At 42.3% G+C, this 22,300-nt stretch overlaps 1 protein-coding gene across 1 annotated transcript in view; it reads left to right on the top strand.

Annotated features, from left to right (window-relative positions):
- Positions 1-22,300, top strand: part of LOC135505878 (tetraspanin-4-like) — a 117,974-nt gene that overhangs the window by 351 nt on the left and 95,323 nt on the right. The gene's annotated exons all lie outside the window — the stretch shown is intronic.

The raw sequence follows: 22,300 nt of genomic DNA, 5'->3' as shown, positions 1-22,300 counted from the left end.
GTTAATTTTATATTTTATGACACACACACAGATAATAACTATTTATTATTATGACTGCAACTTTAATACTTTTTGGGAAGTGTTTTGGATACATGGTCATGGCAACAAGCAATTTCTTATCATCATGGCAACATCTTCAAAAATCACACAAATATTCCAGAGGAGAGTTAGCATTACAGTGGTATCTTTCCTTCACATAGGCTACTTAGTGCTACTAATTTACTAAATCAATATTTATCCAATCCCATAGCAACCACATGATGATTCAAATTTATCTCAGCTTTAGTTTTTTTCAAATCAAAATCAAATCACATGTTATTAGTCACATGTGCTGTATACAACAAGTGTAGACCTTACAGTAAAATGCTTACTTTTACAAGCCCTTCACCAACAATGCAGTTTTAAGAAAATATTTAGCAAAAAAAAAAAAAAAGACAAGAAAATACAATAATGAGGCTATAATATACAGTGGGTAGCTGTGGAGTGAGGAACAAGAATGGGTGTCAGAGAAACATTCCCCTGTTTCAGGATAACATACAGAAATAAACTTTCCATAGAGAATAACATTTCAGAATTCCAAGCATTCCTGGAGCTGTCACCTCCCTTGTATTGGCTTTCCTTCTTTTGGAAGAGTAACATTGAGCCCCACTGACTGCCCAACTCATACCCACAGATAAAGCCAGGCTGATCAGCCCTACAGTACAATTTCATCATAGGACAAGAATACTTTATGTGGTCTTACAGGCTGGTATAGGAACTTTGGATTTTTTTCTATTACAAATGTCTTAACTTCCATTCTCTACAGTGTATTCGGAAAGTATTCAGACCCCTTGGTTTTTTCACATCTTGTTACGTTTTATTCTAAAATATTTATATATATATATATACATTTAAACGTCCTCATCAATCTACCCACTGTACCCCATAATGACAAAGTGAAAACAGATTTCTAGAAACGTTTTCAAATGTATATAAAAAAAATAAAAACAGATACCTTATTTACATAAGTATTCAGACCATTTGCTATGAGACTCTAAATTGAGGTCAGGTGCATCCTGTTTCCATTAATCATCCTTGAGATGTTCCTACAACTTGATTGGAGTCCACCTGTGGTAAATGCAATTGATTGGACATGATTTGGAGAGGCACACACCTGTCTATATAAGGTCCCACAGTTGACAATGCATGTCAGAGCAAAAACCAAGCCATGAGGCCGAAGGAATTGTCCATAGAGCTCTGAGACAGGATTTTGTCGAGGCACAGATCTGGGGATGGGTACCAAAACATTTCTGCAGCATTGAAGGTCCCGAAGAACACAGGGGCCTCCATCATTTTTAAATGGAAGAAGTTTGGAACCACCAAGACGCGTTCTAGAGTTGGCCGTCTGTCAAACTGGTCAGGGAGGTGACCAAGAACTCGATGGTCACTCTGACAGAGCTCCAGAGTTCCTCTGTGGAGATGGGAGAACCTTCCAGTAGAACAACCATCTCTGCAGCACTCCACCAATCAGGCCTTTATGTTGACCAGACTGAAGCCACTCCTCAGTAAAAGGCACATGACAGCCCACTTGGAATGCCAAGCGTCACGTTTGAGGAAACCTGGCACCATCCCTACGGTGAAGCATAGAGGTGGCAGCATCATGCTGTGGGGATGTTTTTCAGCTGCAGGGACTGGGAGACTAGTCAGAATTGAGGGAAAGATGAACTGAGCAAAGTACAGAAAGTTCCTTGATGAAAACCTTCTCCAGAGCGCTCAGGACCTCAGACTGGGGAGAAGGTTCACCTTCCAACAGGACAATGACCCTAAGCACACAGCCAACACACCGCTTCACGGCAGGTCTCTGAGTGGGCAAGCCAGGACTTGAACCCGATTGAACATCTCTGGAGTGACCTGAAAATAGCTGTGCAGCGACGCTCCCCATCCAACCTGACAGAGCTTGAGACAAACTGCAGAGAAGAATGGGAAATATTCCCCACATACAGGTGTGCCAAGCTTGTATCATTATACCCTAGAATACTGTAATCATTGCCAACAAAGTACAAAAATGTCTAAAAACTGTTTTTTTGCTTTGTCATTATGGGGTATTGTGTGTAGATTGATGAGGGGGGAAAAAACAATTTAATCCATTTTAGAATAAGTCGGTAATGTAACAAAATGTCTAAAATGTCAAGGGGTCTGAATACTTTCCAAATGCACTGTGTGTTTTGACCAACCAACTGAGGACCATCAAAGTGATGTAACTCTTGTTGTTGATGTTGTATATTGCAGCAAAATGCTTAAGAACGTGTCGGTGTTATGACAATGCCGAGCTTGGTAAACGTAGTGAGGGCACAGACACCGCCTCCTCCATATGCGCTCCCACGCTTCAACAGGCCAACGCGGGTGAACTGATGAACTCTGACTTCTCACTTGGCTGTAGCCCACTGTTTACATTGACTTGCACGAGCCGAGAGCAAATGGAACAGGCATACCCCAAGTTTTGGCCTTTTCTATTTAGCCATGTTTTTTTTCTCCTGTTGTGTTCCCTAACAAGGCCAAGGTTTTAAAAAAGTATTTGAAAGGGGGAGGGGGGTGGAGAAAGTAGAGGGAGTGTTTACGTTATGCTCCTGCAGCTGGTGTTGTTTTTGTCCTTGAGAGTTTTGTGGGCGACTTGAAGCTCCCTCTTGGTGTGCCAACATTCGGGTCGGGATAATTATCACAAACACTGGCTCCACTGAGGGTGAACATGCCAACCCAACTCTGTATAGTAGGAGTGTGTATGTGTGTAAAAGAGAGGGAGAAAGAGGTCATAATAAATAATACATGTTTTGTATCATCAGTTGCACACAAGGTCCAACCGAAACTTGGCTTCTGCTTTTAACCCAACCCCTCTGAATTGGAGATGGGCGGGGAGGCTTTTTGTTGTGGGGGGTTAACTGCCTTGCTCAAGAGTAGAACGACAGATGTTTCACCTCGGGGGATTTGCACCAGCAACCTTTTGGTTACTGGCCCAAAACTCTAACCACTAGGCTAAAGGTGTGTGTGTGTGTGTGTGTGTGTGTGTGTGTGTGTGTGTGTGTGTGTGTGTGTGTGTGTGTGTGTGTGTGTGTGTGTGTGTGTGTGTGTGTGTGTGTGTGTGTGTGTGTGTGTGTGTGTGTGTGTGTGTGTGTGTGTGTGTGTGTGTGTGTGTGTGTGTGTGTGTGTGTGTGTCCTTTTAAGTGGAAGGAACAATTTGTACATACAGGTGCTGCCTTCTAAAGGGAAAATATAAAGGGAGAGGGGATGTACAACTAGTACTAGACGGGCACTGTACTGCATACACACACTTCACAAAATGTACCATTGTGCCTCTTGTCAGGTTGGTTGTGAGATCAGATGCCGATGTGATCAAGGCCATGCTGGACCTATTTTGAAGTGTCTTTTGTTTGTTTCCTATTGTGTGGGAGAGTGCTGACGTTAAGTGGAGTGTAAAACCAAATGCCTCAACCACACACTCTTCCTCCCTCTTAGTCTCACCAACACACCCTTTACACAACAATAAACATTTGGGCAACAATGACAGCATCTGTCTCTTGCTCAGTCTCTCTTCTTTCTCTCTCTCTCTGTCTCTCTCTCTCTCGTTTTCAATTATATTTATTTTGTATTTCAGTGAGACTACATTGATTTACTCTTTGCTGCATTTCAAATGCTGTTGTCCAGAATGTCACGAATGAATGTTTTTTTTGCCAATCATTCTGTGGGAAGTTCCCTCAGAATGAGTACACTTTGCAATAGAAGGCTCATTAATATTTTGATGGTTTACATGGGGCTATTTAGACCTCTGGAGAGTGACAGGGTATCAAGAGTTTATCTTGATACCCAGTAATCTGGCATAGTAGTGAGATTGAGTGCTTGTAAAGATGGCGGCTTCATTCAGTCCACAACTCAATACTCCGATGGTAAAACTCTGTCACACATGAATGTGTAATCAGCTGACTGAGGAGCTTTCTTGCAGATCTGATCGGTTTGATCAGGTGGTATTGTATATGCCTGGTGTATACTGTGATAATGCTCCTATGCTATATTGTATAGCGCCTTTTAATGAGCAAAAAAGCTCTTTACTGTATGACATTAAGTATTGTAACACTAAAAAATGCTTAACACGCTGTTGTGAATTTGGGGGATAGAGCCAGGAGCTGGACTTGAACCAGGGGACCTCATGCATGTCAGCACAATTCACACGCACTTTGTTGAAGAGCCTGCTCTTGATAGTCAGCAGGCCGCAGAGTGCTAGATTTGGCGACATGGTTGCTGCATTATCTATCTATTTATTGCAAATAAGTCCTTTTTAAAGACTAATTTTCCATTCCACCTTTTCACCTCATCCTCCCCGCTGCTCTCCTTGCAAATATTATAAATACAGCTGAAGTGTCACATCAAACACCCATTCCAGTTCAGGGTGTTTGATGTAATTATATCCTCAATTAGCTCCCAGTGTCTGTCGCACGTTGTTCGCATTTAAGCATATTATACTGAACAAAAATATAAACACAACATGCAACAATTTCAAAGATTTTACTGAGTTACAGTTCAATTGAAATATATTCATGAGGCCCTAATCTATAGATTTCACATGACTGGGCCCAACCACTTGGTAGCCAGGCCCAGCCAATCAGAATTATTTTTTTGTAGAAGCACCATTTAGGCGATTACAGCTTTTTAAAATATTTTTTTTATCCCCAATTTCGCGGTATCCAATTGTTTAGTAGCTACTATCTTCTCTCATCGCTACAACTCCCGTACGGGCTCGGGAGAGACGAAAGTTGAAAGTCATGCGACCTCCGATACACAACCCAACCTAGCCGCACTACTTCTTAACACAGTGCGCATCCAACCCGGAAGCCAGCCACACCAATGTGTCGAAGGAAACACCGTGCAACCCAGGAGTCGCTGGTGCGCGATGAGTCAAGAATATCCCTACCGGCCAAGCCCTCCCAAACCCGGACGACGCTGAGCCAATTGTGTGTCGCACCAGGGACATCCCGGTCGCGGCCGGTTGCGACAGAGCCTGGGCATGAACCCAGAGTCTCTGGTGGCACAGCTGGCGCTGCAGTACAGCGCCCTTAACCACTGCGCCACCCGGGAGGCCAGGCGATTACAGCTTTGAGTCATTATGGGAATGTCTGTATCAGATTTGCACATCTAGATTGGGGGATTTTCTCCCATATTTCCATGCAGATTTTCTTAAGATCTGTTAAATTAAGTGGGGAGCTGCGGTGAACAGCAATCTTCAAGTCTTTCCACAGATTTTCAATGGGATTCAAGTCTGGGCTTTGGCTGGGCCAATCAAGGATTTCACATTCTTGTTTTGAAGTCATTCCAGCATTGCTTTGGCTGTATGCTTGGGGTCATTGTCCTGTTGGAATACAAATCTTTGCCCCAATTTAAGGTCGTTTGCACTCTGAAGCAGGTTCTTATCAATAATTTGCCGGTATTTGGCACCATTCATTGTTCCCTCTATCCTTACCAGTCTCACAGTCCCTGCCGCTGAAAAGCATCCCCATAGCATGATGCTGCCACCACCATGCTTCACGGTAGGGACGCTGTTAGACGGGTGATGAGCTGTGCCTGGTTTTCTCCAGACAGCGCACTTTGCATTCAGGCCAAATAGTTACATTTTTGTCTTACCACAGATTATTTTGCCTTATGCACTCAGAGGATTTCACTTGCCTTTTTGAAAACTCCAGGTATGCTGTCATGTGCCTTTTTCTCAGGAGTGGCTTCCGTATGGCCGCTCTCCCATAAAGCCCAGATTGGTGAAGTGCTGTAGAGACTGTTCTCCGTCTGGCAGATTCTCCATCTCAGCCAAGGAACTCTGTTGTTCTGGCAGAGTGACCATTAGGTTCTTGGTCACCTCCCTGACCAAGGTCCTTCTTGCCTGGTTGCTCAGTTTGGTTGGATGGCCAGCTCTAGTCAGAGTCTGGGTAGATCCATACTTTTTCCATTTCCCAATGATGGAGACCCCTGTGCTCTTGGAAACTTTCAACACTATACATTGTTTTATACCCTACCCCAGATATATGTCTCATCTCAGAGATCTACGGACAGTTCCTTGGACTTTGTGGTATAGTTTCTGCTCTGACATGCTCTGTCAACTGTGGGACCCTATAGACAGGTGTGTTTCTTTCTAAATCATGTCCAAACAATTGAATTGGCCACAAGTGGACTCCTATCAAGATGTAGTGACATCTCAAGGATGATCAAAGGAAATTGGATGCACCTGAGCTCAATTTGGAGTGCCATAGCAAAGGGGTGTGAATACTTATGTAAATGAGATACAGTATGTGCTGTCTGTCATCTGGGGCTGAATTCCAAATGGCCCAGGCGCACAAGGAAGACACAACGGACAATTCCCAAGGATCAGTCAGCCCTTCCCCTCTCTAAGGGGCCAAAATATATTTCTCTCGCTACAGTATCCAGAGGACCGATTTTAATGTGATATAATAATTCTACAGCAGCCATGTCTGGAATCTATCTAAACTTGTCCTCTGAGGATAACCTTTATGCCGTCCTATATGGATGTAGGATCTCTATGGTAACTTGTATCTGTACCAGTGGAACTCTTAAATGACTCGATACAAAGGGATTTTATTGTCTTCTCGGGAATTCTGTCTTATTTACGTTGGTCTCATCCCGCCACACAAGCCTTTATATGCTGTGACACCCTGTGGAGATTGGGCCTGGGTGTTCAGGTTACTGTAAACTTGGTATCGTTTGATTGGCCTTCAGATGTTATACATCGTTTGACCTTCAGATGTTACCAGTGGAATTAAACACCTTTGTTCTGTCTCTTATACTATATCTAGTCCACGGAGGAAGGTTGTATGATCAATTCTAATTTCCTAGGCCTCTGGCCTAGTGGGCATCTCTTTGTTCATGCTTTGTCTTGTCAGTTAACCTTTGGATCTACAGTGCATTTGGAAAGTATTCAGACCTCTTGACTTTTTCCACATGTTGTTACGTTACAGCCTTATTCTAAAATCCTCATCGATCTACACACTGTACCCCATAATGACAAAGCAAAAACAGGTTTTCATCCATTTTTTCAAATTTATAAAAAATAAATACCTTATTTACATAAGCATTCAGACCTTTTGCTATTAGACTCAAAATTGAGCTCAGGTGCATCTATTTCTGTTGATCATCCTTAAGATGTTTCTACAACATGGTTGGAGTCCACCTGTGGTATATTCAATTGATTGGACATGATTTGGAAAGGCACACACATATGGTCCCACAATTGACATTGCATGTCAGAGAAAAAAACAAGTCATGAGGTTGAAGGAAATGTCCATAGAGCTCCGAGACAGGATTGTGTCGAGGCACAGATCTGGGGAAGGGAACCAAAAAAATGTATGCAGCATTGAAGGTTCCCAAAAACACAGTGGCCTCCATTATTCTTAAATGGAAGAAGTTTGGAACCACCAAGACTGTTCCTAGAACTTGCCGTTCGGCCAAACTGAGCAATTGGGGGAGAAGGGCCTTGGTCAGGGAGGTGACCAAGAACCCGATGGTCACTCTGACAGAGCTCCAGAGTTCCTCTGTGCAGATGGGAGAACCTTCCAGAAGGACAACCACTCTGCAGCACTCCACCAATCATGCCTTAATGGTAGAATGGCCAGACGGAAGCCACTCCTCAGTAAACGGCACATGACAGCCCACTTGGAGTTTGCCAAAAGGCACTTAAAGGACTCTCAGACCATGAGAAATAAGATTCTCTGCCTGTCAACTCTTTTGCCTGAATGTCAAGCTTCACGTCTGAAGGAAACCTGGCACCATCCCTACGGTGAAGCATGGTGGTGGCAGCATCATGCTGTGGAGATGTTTTTCAGTGGCAGGGACTGGGAACAGAATCGAGGGAAAGATGGAACAGAGCAAAGTACAGAAAGTACAGAAAGATCCTTGATAAAAACCTGCTCCAGAGCACTCAGGACCTCAGACTGCGGCAAATGTTCACCTTCCAACAGGCCAATCACCCTAAGCACACAGCCAAGTCAATGCAGGAGTGGCCTCGGAGGGAAGTCTCTGAATGTGTTTGACTGGCCCAGCCAGAGCCCGGACTTGAACACGATCGAACATCTCTGGAGAGACCTGGAAATAGCTGTGCAGCGACGCTCCCCATCCAACTTGACAGAGCTCGAGAGGATCTACAGAGAAGAATGGGAGAAACTCACCAAATACAGGTGTGCCAAGCTTTTAGCGTCATACCCAAGAAGACTCGGCGCTGTAATTGCTGCCAAAGGTGCTTCAACAAAGTACTGAGTAAAGGGTCTGAATACTTATGTAAATGTGATATTATATTATCTGCAAACCTGTTTTTTCTTTGTAATTACGAGGTATTGTGTGTAGATTGATGAGGGCGAAAAAACAAACAATTTAATCAATTTTAGAATAAGGCTGTAGTGTAACAAGATGTGGAAAAAGTCAAGGGGTCTGAATACTACCTATAATTATGTTTTGTTAATGTCAGTATTGCCGAGTAGCTTAAGCTTTATGCCTTGTATGTGAATCCATTCATTTTTGCAAAGTTAAAATACTTGCTTTGATATTCTTTTCTCATGACCATTCCTTGATCTTAGTCAGCTAAACGCATAATACTTGATTTCACACAGTTTTTCTAGAATGTTAAATTTGGTCAGCTATTCAGTTTAATAGACTTTGTTGACATACACAGTACATAGTCTTATCATTTAAAATGTTTTATTAGACCTTTATTTAACTTTTACCTTGTCAGCTCGTAGGTCGCATGTGAGGTATACAGTGCCTTCAGAAAGTATTCACACCCCTAGACTTATTCCACCTTGTTGTTTTACAGCCTCAATAAAAAATTAATTAAATAGATTTTTTTCCCTGATCTATCTACACACAGAATCCCATTAATGACAATGTGCAAACATGTTTTTAGACATTATTTGCAAATGCATTGAAAGTGAAATACAGCATATGCCAATTACCAGACACTTTTATCCAAAGTGACTTATAGACTTAATGTCTACATTTTCATATGGGTGGCCTCATTGGGAATCAAACCGACGATCACAACTCCGCAAGTGCCGCGCTTTTCCGACTGAGCCACACCGGACTCCATGTAGGGTACATGCAGATCACCCGTCATGGATGGGTGTTTCATCTTGCGAAGAGTTGCTCGATGGTGATTTGCTGTCTTCATTGAGGCAAATAGAGATCCATGGTTGGAACAAGTAAGTACACTAAACGCAACAAATCAAATCAACCAAATGGAAACTTCTGTAAATGTGTTTGCTTCTATTAGTTTCACCCCTAACAAGGTCCTCCATTATATCATTAGCATGCATGGTCCCCCACACCACAGTCCACAGTGACTCGCTCCCTCATTGAGAAGTTCACAAGGTGCTGTTTTACTTGCTCAGCTCGGGGTTTAGTTGCCATGGCGACAAATCTGTTGGAAATCGGGAAGAGAGTGTTGATGCTGGAGCTTTCTTTCGAAAATACGTTCTGGGTAAAGTTTGCGACACGGTTCACACAGCCATAGATTTTCCTAGATCAAGTATTCCCCCTGTTTTTGAAAAAATAGTGAGCCTGATCAGAGTCCCAGGGCAAAGTCTCTCTCTCCTACTCGGACTCTCTCTATCTACCTCTTACTCTCAGTACCTCTCCTGCTCTCTCTATCTACCTCTTACTCTCAGTACCTCTCCTGCTCTCTCTGTCTACCTCTTACTCTCAGTACCTCTCCTACTCTCTCTGTCTACCTCTTACTCTCAGTACCTCTCCTGCTCTCTCTCTCTCTCCTCAGTACCTCTCTCTCTCCTTCTCAGTACCTCTCTCTCTCCTTCTCAGTACCTCTCTCTCTCTCTCTCTCTCTCTCCTCTTCTCAGGACCTCTCTCCTCTTCTCAGGACCTCTCTCCTCTTCTCAGGACCTCTCTCCTCTTCTCAGGACCTCTCTCTCTCTCTCCTCTTCTCAGGACCTCTCTCCTCTTCTCAGGACCTCTCTCCTCTTCTCAGGACCTCTCTCCTCTTCTCAGTACCTCTCTCTCTCTCTCTCTCTCTCTCCTCTTCTCAGGACCTCTCTCCTCTTCTCAGGATCTCTCTCCTCTTCTCAGGACCTCTCCTCTTCAAAGGACCTCTCTCCTCTTCTCAGGACCTCTCTCTCTCTCTCTCTTTCTCAGGACCTCTCTCTTTCTCAGTACCTCTCTCTTTCTCAGTACCTCTCTCTCTCTCAGTACTCTCTCTCTCTCTCTCCTCTTCTCAGGACCTCTCTCCTCTTCTCAGGACCTCTCTCCTCTTCTCAGGACCTCTCTCCTCTTCTCAGGACCTCTCTCCTCTTCTCAGGATCTCTCTCCTCTTCTCAGGACCTCTCTCCTCTTCTCAGGACCTCTCTCTCTTTCTCAGGACCTCTCTCTCTTTCTCAGTACTCTCTCTTTCTCAGTACCTCTCTCTCTCCTTCTCAGTACTCTCTCTCTCTCTCTCTCTCTCCTCTTCTCAGGACCTCTCTCCTCTTCTCAGGACCTCTCTCCTCTTCTCAGGATCTCTCTCCTCTTCTCAGGACCTCTCTCCTCTTCTCAGGACCTCTCTCTCTTTCTCAGGACCTCTCTCTCTTTCTCAGTACCTCTCTCTCTTTCTCAGTACCTCTCTCTCTCCTTCTCAGTACCTCTCTCTCTCTCTCTCTCTCCTCTTCTCAGGACCTCTCTCCTCTTCTCAGGATCTCTCTCCTCTTCTCAGGACCTCTCTCCTCTTCAAAGGACCTCTCTCCTCTTCTCAGGACCTCTCTCTCTCTCTCTTTCTCAGGACCTCTCTCTCTTTCTCAGTACCTCTCTCTCTTTCTCAGTACCTCTCTCTCTTTCTCAGTACCTCTCTCTCCTTCTCAGTACCTACCTACCTGCCTGCCTGCCTGCCTGCCTGCCTGCGTCCATCCGTCCGTCCGTCTGTCTGCGTCCGTCCGTCCTTCCTCAATTGTTTTCTGAACATTTAATAGATTAGCCTGATTTGATATTGTTAATCTGCAGTAGTTGACTGACTCTCATTGTTTTTTGTGCAGTTGAATTACTCTTCCTGGTGTCTTTGGAGAGAGTGAAGATGCAATTAGGGATAATGACATGCCAGCTGTCAAGCGTTCCTATGCTTGGAGAGGGAGGCAGGGGACGTTATTTATGAAACAGACACATATATTTTGTGCTCACTCTGGCATTGTTTACTTCCTGGGTGACAGTGGTGTTATGGCTACTTTGATTTAAAAGCTGAATGAGGCCACAAAGGACTTACTGCATCAGCAGGTTTGACACTGTCGGGATATAGTGTAACGTTTCTGTGAGCGTGCAGGGTTTAAATTGACCACCAGTGGGAAAGATAGTCAAACAGAAATGTGTCTCACCTCATCTAAACATTGTCAAGAAACATCATGGTAGTGTGTGTGAATGAAATAGTCTGAGGGATTGTGTGTTTGGTAGTTATTTAGTGTTTTGCCCTTCTTATCATTACATCAACTACTGGAGTTGGTTCCCTCGTCCCACAATTACCCTCTGTCGATCTCATTCCCCAAAACATAAATAGGTGTTCTACTCTACACTCCCCCTCTTTTCTCACCTCCTTTCATTTCCATATGTGCTCCAGTTTTCTTTCCTGCTATTTATTTTCGCCAGTCACCAGAACATTAGCATAAGTCAGATAGATATGCAGAAAAACAAAACAAAAATAGACCGACCTGAGACAAATAAGCCAATTGGGATGTATTACGTATTATGACTATCAACATTCTGTTGGAGCAAATTGTCTGCCGATTAAATAAGTTGTCCATCCTCCCCACTTCTCCCAGCCACCACTGTTGTGTAGGCCTACTGTTTAACATCTTTGGTTTGGAGTCATGTTGGACAGCTATGTCCTGGGAAATGTTCTTGTTACTTACAACCTCATGCTGATCACATTAGCCTACGTTAGCTCAACCATGGTTTTAAGTAACAAGAACATTTCCCAGGAGATAGACATACAGTGCCTTGCAAAAATATTCGGCCCCCTTGAACTTTGCGACCTTTTACCACATTTCAGGCTTCAAACATAAAGATATAAAACTGTATTTTTTTGTGAAGAATCAACAACAAGTGGGACACAATCATGAAGTGGAACGACATTTATTGGATATTTCAAACTTTTTTAACAAATCAAAAACTGAATAATTGGGCGTGCAAAATTATTCAGCCCCTTTACTTTCAGTGCAGCAAACTCTCTCCAGAAGTTCAGTCAGGATCTCTGAATGATCCAATGTTGACCTAAATGACTAATGATGATAAATACAATCCACCTGTGTGTAATCAAGTCTCCGTATAAATGCACCTGCACTGTGATAGTCTCAGAGGTCCGTTAAAAGCGCAGAGAGCAGCATGAAGAACAAGGAACACACCAGGCAGGTCCGAGATACTGTTGTGAAGAAGTTTAAAGCCGGATTTGGATACAAAAAAATTCCCAAGCTTTAAACATCCCAAGGAGCACTGTGTAAGCGATAATATTGAAATGGAAGGAGTATCAGACCACTGCAAATCTACCAAGACCTGGCCGTCCCTCTAAACTTTCAGCTCATACAAGGAGAAGACTGATCAGAGATGCAGCCAAGAGGCCCATGATCACTCTGGATGAACTGCAGATATCTAAAGCTGAGGTGGGAGACTTTCCATAGGACAACAATCAGTCGTATATTGCACAAATCTGGCCTTAATGGAAGAGTGGCAAGAAGAAAGCAATTTCTTAAAGATATCCATAAAAAGTGTCATTTAAAGTTTGCCACAAGCCACCTGGGAGACACACCAAACATGTGGAAGAAGGTGCTCTGGTCAGATGAAACCAAAATTGAACTTTTTGGCAACAATGCAAAACGTTATGTTTGACATAAAAGCAACACAGCTCATCACCATGAACACACCATCCCCACTGTCAAACATGGTGGTGGCAGCATCATGGTTTGGGCCTGCTTTTCTTCAGCAGGGACAGGGAAGATGGTTAAAATTGATGGGAAGATGGATGGAGCCAAATACAGGACCATTCTGGAAGAAAACCTGATGGAGTCTGCAAAAGACCTGAGACTGGGACGGAGATTTGTCTTCCAACAAGACAATGATCCAAAACAAAAAGCAAAATCTACAATGGAATGGTTCAAAAATAAACATATCCAGGTGTTAGAATGGCCAAGTCAAAGTCCAGACCTGAATCCAATCGAGAATCTGTGGAAAGAACTGAAAACTGCTGTTCACAAATGCTCTCCATCCAACCTCATTGAGCTCGAGCTGTTTTGCAAGGAGGAATGGGAAAAAATGTCAGTCTCTCAATGTGCAAAACTGATAGAGACATACCCCAAATGACTTACAGCTGTAATCGCAGCAAAAGGTGGCGCTACAAAGTATTAACTTAATAAGGGGGCTGAATAATTTTGCACCCCCAATTTTTCAGTTTTTGATTTGTTAAAAAAGTTTGAAATATCCAATAAATGTCGTTCCACTTCATGATTGTGTCCCACTTGTTGTTGATTCTTCACAAAAAAATACAGTTTTATATCTTTATGTTTGAAGCCTGAAATGTGGCAAAAGGTCGCAAAGTTCAAGGGGGCCGAATACTTTCGCAAGGCACTGTATCTGATATGGGCAGAAAGCTTAAATTCTTGTTAATCTAACTGCACTGCCCAATTTACAGTATCTATTGCAGTGAAATAATACCATGCTATTGTTTGAGGAGAGTGCACAGTTATGAACTTGAAAATGTATTAATAAACCAATTAGGCACATTTCGGAAGTCTTGATACAACATTTTGAACAGAAATGCAATGCTTCATTGGATCAGTCTTTAACTGTGCATATACACTGCTGCCATCTAGTTTCCAAAATGTAAATTGTGCCTAACCTGGAAAATTACATTTTGGCCTTTCTCTGCATTTCAAAGATGATAGACAAAAACAACAACAAAAAAACACGTTTTTTTCTTTGTAAACTCAGCAAAAAAAGAAATGTCCTCTCCCTGTCAACTGCATTTATTTTCAGCAAACTTAACATGTGTAAATATTTGTATGAGCATAACAAGATTCAACAACTGAGACATAAACTGAACAAGTTCCAAAGGCATGTGACTAACAGAAATTGAATAATGTGTCCCTGAACAAAGTGGGGTCAAAATCAAAAGTAACAGTCAGTATCTGGTGTGGCCACCAGCTGCATTACGTCCTGCAGTGCATCTCCTCCTCATGGACTGTACCAGATTTACCAGTTCTTGCTGTGAGATGTTACCCCACTCTTCCACCAAGGCACCTGCAAGTTCCCGGACATTCCTGGGGGGGAATGGCCCTAGCCCTAACCCTCCGGTCCAACAGGTCCCAGATGTGCTCAATGGGATTGAGATCCGGGCTCTTTGCTGGCCATGGTAGAAGAATGACATTCCTGTCTTGCAGGAAATCACACACAGAACGAGCAGTATGGCTGGTGGCATTGTCATGCTGGAGGGTCATGTCAGGTTGAGCCTGCAGGAAGATACCACATGAGGGAGGAGGAGGTCTTCCCTGTCACGCACAGCATTGAGATTGTCTGCAATGACAACAAGCTCACTCCGATGATGCTGTGACACACTGCCTCAGACCATGACCGACCCTCCACCTCCATATCGATCCCGCTCCAGAGTACAGGCCTCGGGATAAACGCGAATCCGACCATCATCATCACATGTCCTGGTTAATTGAACAAGCATGGGAAACAGTGTTAAAACCCTTTACAATGAAGATCTGTGAAGTTATTTGGATTTTTACGAATGATCTTTGAAAGACAGGGTCCTGAAAAGGGGACATTTCTTTTTTTGCTGAGTTGATCTTTTGCTAGATCTAATGTGTTATATTCTCCTACATTAATGTCACATTTCCACAAACTTCAAAGTGTTTCCTTTCAAATGGTATCAAGTATATGCATACCCTTGCTTCAGGTTCTGAGCTACAGGCAGTAAGATTTGGGGATGTCATTTTAGGCAAAAATTGAAAAAAATAGTTTTTTTTAACGCAACTCAGGCTGTGAAGATATGTGTTATCTCACAAGCTATCGACCTGCCGTGCAAAGAGGGAAGATCAATGTTGGACTCACCACTTTTTTTTGTATTATTTCAAACTGAATCGTACTCTTTTATATCATATAAAAATATATACCATTTTAGCAGATGCTTTTATCCAAAGCGACATACAGTCATACGTGCATACTTTTTTTTTTATACATGTAAAGACAACATGACTGAAATGGTACTATATGTTTATTGGAAAGATGTGTGGAGGAGTGGCCCACAATCTGTTGGAGTGCTTATCTCTCTATATTACTGTATTTCTTTCTATTTGATTGTTTTCCTATTGTTTATTATTATTATTATGGTTCTGTGTGAGTCTACTAATTAGCATCCTCTTTCTCCATGCAAACAGTCCTCCACTAACTCCACCAACAGCAATTATGATTTTGATAATTATGTTCTCACAGGCTTTTGTCCTTGAAAGAATTCGTAAGAATATACCTCCACTGTTAACTAGTCTCAATTTCTTTGCTACTTAACAACTTCGGTGCTGTTTCAATTAACTTTTTAGTACATTAGCTAAACATCCAACGTCTAGTTTTGATTTAATTTGGTTCAACGGGAAATTCAATGGGAAATTAACAAAAAAAATTCACCATGTCATTGGATTTAGGTTAAAAGTTACATTTTTTTTTTAAAATCCCTTATGTTGATGACTTTTTTTTGTGGGGGACACACACTTTAATTCAACCTGTTTTTTTTGCCCAGTGGGAAGTGTATTTGATTGTCTTCTGTGAGTAACTTTTTCGGACTCCTTTGAGTTAGTCTATTTTGTTATATATTTTTTTTGAAGCGAGCTAAATTGCAAACACTCGCGAATTGAAGTGAACATAATTAGTGCTGGATTCTATCAGACCAGTACTGCGAAACAAACATGATGTCTGTTTCAACCAGTCACTCTGTTAGGAAATGTGGGGGAGCATATGCAGAGGACTATAATATAATTCATTAATTTCAAACATTAATTACTTACCAGCCGGTGTTTCAACTAGTAAACACGATCGTCCGGGTTACGGCACCGGAACTCTTATGTTCCCACAGCGGGGGTGTGAACTGCAGCAATAGAATGTCTAATTATATTTATACGATAATTAATTCTATATGGTGAGAACCTCTGAGGAACTCTGCATTTCCCACTAACAGTTTTAACTCAATGTCTCTAAGCTTGCACTGATTATGATGAGGCCAGCTTTACCACAGTTGAGCTACGCCTGCAGTGAGAGTTTGATTGAATTCTACACTCTTAGAAAAAGAAATGAACTACTCTTAGAAAAAGAAAGGAACTATCTACAACCTAAAGGGTGCTTTGGTTGTCCCAATAGAAGAACCCTTTGAAGAACCCTTTTTGGCTCCAGGTAGAACCCTTTTCATAGAGGAACCAAGAGAAGCAAATAGGGTTCTCCTATATTCTGAGAGTTTAGCCCTATGCCATTGGCCATGTTGTTTGGCCTTAGCTCACCAAGCAACACTGTCTGCACCAGGAAAAGCCTGCTAAGCTGGTAGCTACCATAATCAAACAACAGCATATTGGTTCTCATTCTTTATACTGCCAGGTTAAGTGGATGATAAATACCCTTGGGAACCGGGAATCCATTACACGTGAATGCAAGACAGATATGAGGCAGTAATGTGTTTGTATCTGCTGAACTATCTAGTGCAATCTAACGTGGAGAGGGTAATGAGGAATGATCCTTGGGAAGGAAATGGTTTTGGTTATAATCAAAGACGAAGTAACGCACAGTACACACACACACACACACACACAACTGCCCGCTGACCTGACATTGAGGGCACCCCAATACTCTCTGTCTTAATCTGCATTTACCACTCTCTTTTACCATTGTCACTTTCCTTGCTTTCCCTCTTAATCAAGTTCTCTGGTTGTCGCCAACACCTGTCAGAGAAAGCTAGTGACGAGATTACTCATACTGCGATTTCAGTCGCTTCACCGTAATTCACCTGCTATACTGTGTTAACGCCATGATGTAAGTGAGCCCAGTGGCTTGTGTAGGTGTGTGCGGGGCTGTATGCATGCTTAGATGTGTGCCAGGTGCGTTCAGAACAGGCCTTCTGCATTTGTGTAAGATCCCTTTCATACCAAGATGTTTTTTTCTGCCAACTTTACCATACCGCCAACTTTTCCTTATATCTGAAGGGTATTGCCGGTATCAAAGCTGAAACTTTTATTTCGACCTAACAACCTAGTAGTCATTTCAGTAAACTTCTGCTTAAGGCGTCCAAATTCTTCCCATCTGAAAATGTTTGTGCATATATATATAAATATATATTGACAACCTTTCTGTGATGTTTTTGTTCGTTTTGGTCTGCAACAAGGGTTTTCCGGCTGTTCGTGCGCTTACAATGTTTGTCTCACGGCAAGCCGAAGTAGGTACGTTGGTGATTAGTCAACAGTAGGGATTATTCAACAAACCTTTTAGTTAGATGTAAAATCGTGCGACTAAAATCTCATTGGCAAAAACGTCAAAATTAATGACAGATTTATTTTAGATTTATTCTGGCTACGACGTCTCAAGATAGACACAGAAATATTGTCGATTTATTTTTTCTTCTTCGTTTTTTTCAAGCAAATATCTTTTGAAGGGAGTTTGCGAGCACACTTGCTAGGCGCCAGCCGAACAGAAGCATGCCTTTAGTATGAAACGTAGCCTTAATGCTGAGGCGGCATTGGCACGCACTATGCTCTTAAATGGTTCTCTCTTGATGGTTGCTAGGCAGCACCAGTTAACCATCCTCCTGCCAGTTCTAAACTTTGTCAAGCATGCAATGTCTCACCGCATAGCCCACCACCAAGCATGTACTGTTTTCTTAACCCCAACTGGATGGATCCATAAAGAACTGCAGTGGGAGTAAGTATCACTGAATGGCAAAAATATTGGAATAAAGTAGGCTATTGAAATTCAAGGTATGTATCAAGTTGTTGCTTACTGAAACTCCCGAAGTCATCCAAGCAATAGTGTGGTCAACTAGATGATGAGCTCAGCACCGTTTTGATTGGGACAGATCCATTGCGGGGACTGAATCTCCGTTTTCATATTGGTTAGCCTACAATTACTCTGGGGAAATGCTAGCTAAGTTGAGGTGAGTGCTGCTCATGATCATCTTGTCTAGTTGGCTCATCTATTGGAACATTTTGCCAGCATGTTATGTAGTTTAACAAGTGGATGATTTTTACTCTTCAGGCGCTTAGTAGCTTAGGCCTTCTCTCGACCAAAAGCCTGAGACCACTGACTTGTCTCAATCAATGTGAGTTTGTTTCAATGAATCTGTCTGTATAGGCTATTTGGTTAATTGGTTTCTGGCTGGGCAAAAAATGGTTTCTGGTTGGGCTCCCGAGTGGCGCAGCGGTCTAAGGCACTGCAACTCAGTGAAATAGGTGTCACTACAGACCCTGGTTTGATTCCAGGCTGTATCACAACCAGCTGTGATTGGGTGTCCCGTAGCGTGGCGAACAACTTGCCCACTGTCGTCCGGGTTAGGGTTTGGCCAGGGTAGGCCGTCATTGTAAATAAGAATTTGTTCTTAACTGACTTGCCTAGTTAAATAAAGGTTAAATAAAAAAAAACAAGTGGATGTGGTATAGCTCATCAATTCGTTTGCTCATCTATCACTGATCAGAAACATTCAGCATGCAATAATGTAGCCCAAATCAAGTTTAGGCCTTTCATTTTGCACGATCGCATATAGGCAACGACACAAGCCCGCGGAGGTTGAAATATTAACGTGGGGGTCACATGCTTTTGAAAATAGGATTGCTATTATTTTTTATCAGTAACATGATGAAGATACTCTCAATGTAAGACTGTACGCCTGCTCCCTAACAAAGTGGGTAGGAAAAAGATGAGACATGGGCTTTTTATCTCTTTTTTTAATATGAAAGCTGTCCCACATCTTCCCGTGACACAAGTTGTATTTTATTATGTTAAGTTCCATTATATACTTACTACAAAATATATGTGTGTTGACTGTGATCGAGGCAGATGTGCCTTGTCTGTTTTAATGAATAAAATAATTAACTATTGATTTCATTCTTATATTTTACCTTTATTTAACTAGGCAAGTCAGTTAAGAACAAATTCTTATTTTCAATGACTGCCTAGGAACAGTGGGTTAACTGCCTGTTCAGGGGCAGAATGAGGGGGTTTGAACTTGCAACCTTCTGGTTACTAGTCCAACGCTCTAACCACTAGGCTACGCTGCCATTTGAACGTAACATAATTCAATTCAAAATATACCATGCTAGTGTTTTAAAAAATACATTTTTATTCATCTTATAATGTTTCTTAGCACCCACCTAAACAAGTGAATAATGGATTTACTTTTGATGATGTATATTCAATGGATTTATTCAAATAAACGCCCACCCACATCTGCGCACCACTACTACCACTTGTCACAGGCATGCACACGGGAGGTATAAAAGGCATATGCTGGCAAGAATGAGGTAAAAATGCCTGTTTGTAAGGGGGTCATATAAACATTGCCCATTTTTTTTTATATAGGCAAAATACCATAATTCCTGTGTAAAAGCAGTATAAGTGTGCGTGTGTGTGTGTGCATGTGCGGTGCGTGTGTATGTGTGGGGGGGAGTGATCTATGAGTGTGTGTATGTGTGATAGATGGATGATGTGCTGCAATCCTTACACTCTGTCCTCAACAGGGATTTTCTCCCCTAATCTCATCTAATTCCTCTTGAGACAATGGCTGCAGGATTAGATTTGCGATGAGCCAACACCTCCCCTAACCCCAGTTTTGTGTCCCTGTGTCAGTCTCACATACATCCTCTACTGTCACGTTCTGACCTTAGTTATTTTGTTGTCTTTGTTTTAGTATGGCCAGGGTGGGTTGCCTATGTTCTTTTTGCTATGATTTGGTATTTCTGTGTTTGGCCTGGTATGGTTCTCAATCAGAGGCAGCTGTCTATCGTTGTCCCTGATTGAGAACCATACTTAGGTAGCCTGGTTTCACTTTTGAGTTGTGGGTGATGATTTTCCGTGTCAGTTATTGTTCCACATGGAACTGTTTCGGTTTTGTTATTTCAACTTGTCGTTCATTGTTTTGTTCAGTGTTCATTATTCTTATTAAACAATATGGACACTTACCACGCTGCGCATTGGTCCTCCAATCCTTCCTACTCCTCCTCTTCGTCAGAATCGTTACATCTACCCCGTCTCAACACCCCATTCATTAGAAACTCACTCATTCCCAGTAATGTTCGTAATCTGCATTTCCGGATGCAGAAAGAAAGCATTCCTCGACTCTGCATAGAAATTGAGCGGGGAAGATTATTCTCCAAAACAGGGAAATAAATCTGATGTCGGTGAATATGGATTAGGCTCGTAACATCACTGAGAGATCTGACAGATATGCATACATCCTGATTGTGGCGGGTGAAGAGGTTTTCACAGGGGCTGTTCGAAGGTGTGACGAGATCAGCATCAGGCTGGCACCTTTTGACACTGTCCCCGGCTGGGAAGTGTGATGGATGGATGGCAGGTGCCCTCTCACATATCACTATAGTTTATTTAGGGCCGAGACCGATGTTCTGTTTTGATGTTTGTTTCACTATTAGCTGTAATTAAGAAGAGATAACAGACAATGTGCTCACTTACAAATTATTCTTTAAAAAAAGTTGGGTGCTGGATCCACATTTGTTAAATCCATTTAGTGCTGTGCATGGTTTCCTGCAGTGTAAGTTTGATTGAATACCACCCAGTGTTGATATACAGTTGAAGTCGGAAGTTTACATACACTTAGGTTGGAGTCATTAAAACTCGTTTTTCAACAACTTCACAAATTTCTCGGTAATTTTCCCAACAATTGTTTGCAGACAGATTATTTCACTTCTAATTCACTGTATCACAATTCCAGTGGGTCAGAAGTTTACATACACTAAGTTGACTGTGCATTTCAACAGCTTGGAAAATTCTGGAATGATGTCATGGTTTTAGAAGCTTCTGATAGGCTAATTGACAATATTTGAGTCAATTGGAGGTGTACCTGTGGAAGTATTTCAAGGCCTACGTTCAAACTCAGTGCCTCTTTGCTTGACATCATCAGAAAATAAAAATAAATCAGTCAAGGCCTCAGAAAAAAAATGGTAGACCTCCAAGTCTGGTTCATCCTTCGGAGCAATTTCCAAACGCCTGAAGGTACCACGTTCATCTGTACAAACAATTGTACGCAAGTATAAACACCAAGGGACCACGCAGCCGTCATACCACTCAGGAAGGAGAAACATTCTGTCTCTTTGGTGTGAAAAGTGCAAATCAATCCTAGAACAACAGCAAAGGACCTTGTGAAGATGCTGGAGGAAACAGTTACAAAAGTATCTATATCCACAGTAAAACAAGTCCTATAATCGACATAACCTGAAAGGCCGCTCAGCAAGGAAGAAGCCACTGCTCCAAAACCACCATAAAAAAGCCAGACTATGGCTTGCAACCTCACACGGGGACTAAGATCGTACTTTGTGGAGAAATGTCATCTGGTCTGATGAAACGAAGATATAACTGTTTGGCCATAATGACCATCGTTATGTTTGGAGGAAAAAGGGGGAGGCTTGCAAGCTGAAGAACACCATCCCAACCTTGAAGCACGGGGGTGGCAGCATCATGTTGTTGGGGTGCTTTGCTGCAGGAGGGACTGGTGCACTTCCCAAAATAGATGGCATCATGAGGAAAGAAAATTATGTGGATATATTGAAGTAACATGTCAAGACATCATTCAGGAAGTTAAAGCTTGGTCGCAAATGGGTCTTCCAAATGGATAATGACCCCAAGCATACTTCCGAAGTTGTGACAAAATGGCTTAAGGACAACAAAGTCAAGGTATTGTAGTGGCCATCACAATGCCCTGACCTCAAACATTTGTGGGCAGAACGGAAAAAGTGTGTGTGAAACCTGACTCAGTTACACCAGCTCTGTCAGGAGGAATGGGCCAAAATTCACCCAACCTATTGTGGGAAGCTTGTGGAAAGCTACCCGAAACGTTCGACCCAAGTTAAACAATTTTAAGGCAATGCTACCAAATACTAATTGAGTGTATGTAAACTTCTGACCCACTTGGATTGTGATGAAAGAAATAAAAGCTGAAATAAATAATTCTCTCTACTATTATTCTGACATTTCACATTCTTAAAATAAAGTGGTGATCCTAGCTGACCTAAGACAGGGAATTTGTACTAGGATGAAATGTCAGGAATTGTGAAAAACT

The sequence above is a fragment of the Oncorhynchus masou genome, chromosome 2 (genome assembly GCF_036934945.1).
Source record: "Oncorhynchus masou masou isolate Uvic2021 chromosome 2, UVic_Omas_1.1, whole genome shotgun sequence".
In the NCBI taxonomy this organism is placed as follows: Eukaryota; Metazoa; Chordata; class Actinopteri; order Salmoniformes; family Salmonidae; genus Oncorhynchus; species Oncorhynchus masou.
This window is presented reverse-complemented; position numbering and strand designations above follow the sequence as displayed.